Source organism: Syngnathus leptorhynchus, unplaced genomic scaffold, assembly GCF_054491065.1.
Source record: "Syngnathus leptorhynchus isolate UIUO unplaced genomic scaffold, UIUO_Slep HiC_scaffold_88, whole genome shotgun sequence".
Taxonomy (NCBI): domain Eukaryota; kingdom Metazoa; phylum Chordata; class Actinopteri; order Syngnathiformes; family Syngnathidae; genus Syngnathus; species Syngnathus leptorhynchus.
The window spans coordinates 210,001-211,529 of NW_028232055.1; positions in this window are offsets into that span (position 1 = coordinate 210,001).

A 1,529-nucleotide genomic window follows, 5' to 3' on the forward strand; every position below is an offset into this window, starting at 1 on the left:
CCGGAGCTCCATAGCCCCGGAGCTCCATAGCCCCGGAGCTCCATAGCCCCAGAGCTCCATACTTCCATAGCCCCAGAGCTCCATAGCTCCATACTTCCATAGCTCCAGCCGCGGAGGGTGCTGGCTGGTGGCTCCATAGCTCCATACTTCCATACTTGCAGCCACGGAGTTGGCTAAAATTGCACTAAGTGCGAAAGCCCATTCATTTACAACGGCGTGTCCGCCAGGCGGCGACATTTCCCCGTTACCGGTGGCTGCGCGGCGGGTGAGTGACAGAGCTTATCCGAGCGGCTGGAACTCTGCGCCGGCGTGGTCGAGCGTGAGGCCCCGGCCCTTTGGCTGCCTGGTACCTAAAACACTTCCATTGATCCAGCCACGGAGGGTGCTGGCTGGTGGCTCCATAGCTCCATAGCTCCATAGCACCAGAGCTCCATAGCTCCATAGCACCAGAGCTCCATAGCTCCATAGCACCAGAGCTCCATAGCTCCATAGCACCAGAGCTCCATAGCTCCATAGCACCAGAGCTCCATAGCTCCATAGCACCAGAGCTCCATAGCTCCATAGCACCAGAGCTCCATAGCTCCATAGCACCAGAGCTCCATAGCACCAGAGCTCCATAGCTCCATAGCACCAGAGCTCCATAGCACCAGAGCTCCATAGCTCCAGCCTGGGTGGCTGGTGGCTCCATAGCTCCATACTTCCATACTTGCAGCCACGGAGTTGGCTAAAATTGCACTAAGTGCGAAAGCCCATTCATTTACAACGGCGTGTCCACAAGGCGGCGCCATTTCCCCTTTACCGGTGGCTGCGCGGCGGGTGAGTGACAGAGCTTATCCGAGCGGCTGGAACTCTGCGCCGGCGTGGTCGAGCGTGAGGCCTCGGCCCTTTGGCTGCCTGGTACCTAAACCACTTCCATTGATCCAGCCACGGAGGGTGCTGGCTGGTGGCTCCATAGCTCCATAGCTCCATAGCACCAGAGCTCCATAGCTCCATAGCACCAGAGCTCCATAGCTCCATAGCACCAGAGCTCCATAGCTCCATAGCACCAGAGCTCCATAGCTCCATAGCACCAGAGCTCCATAGCTCCATAGCACCAGAGCTCCATAGCACCAGAGCTCCATAGCTCCATAGCACCAGAGCTCCATAGCACCAGAGCTCCATAGCTCCAGCCTGGGTGGCTGGTGGCTCCATAGCTCCATACTTCCATACTTGCAGCCACGGAGTTGGCTAAAATTGCACTAAGTGCGAAAGCCCATTCATTTACAACGGCGTGTCCACAAGGCGGCGCCATTTCCCCTTTACCGGTGGCTGCGCGGCGGGTGAGTGACAGAGCTTATCCGAGCGGCTGGAACTCTGCGCCGGCGTGGTCGAGCGTGAGGCCTCGGCCCTTTGGCTGCCTGGTACCTAAACCACTTCCATTGATCCAGCCACGGAGGGTGCTGGCTGGTGGCTCCATAGCTCCATAGCTCCATAGCACCAGAGCTCCAGAGCTCCATAGCACCAGAGCTCCATAGCTCCATAGCACCAGA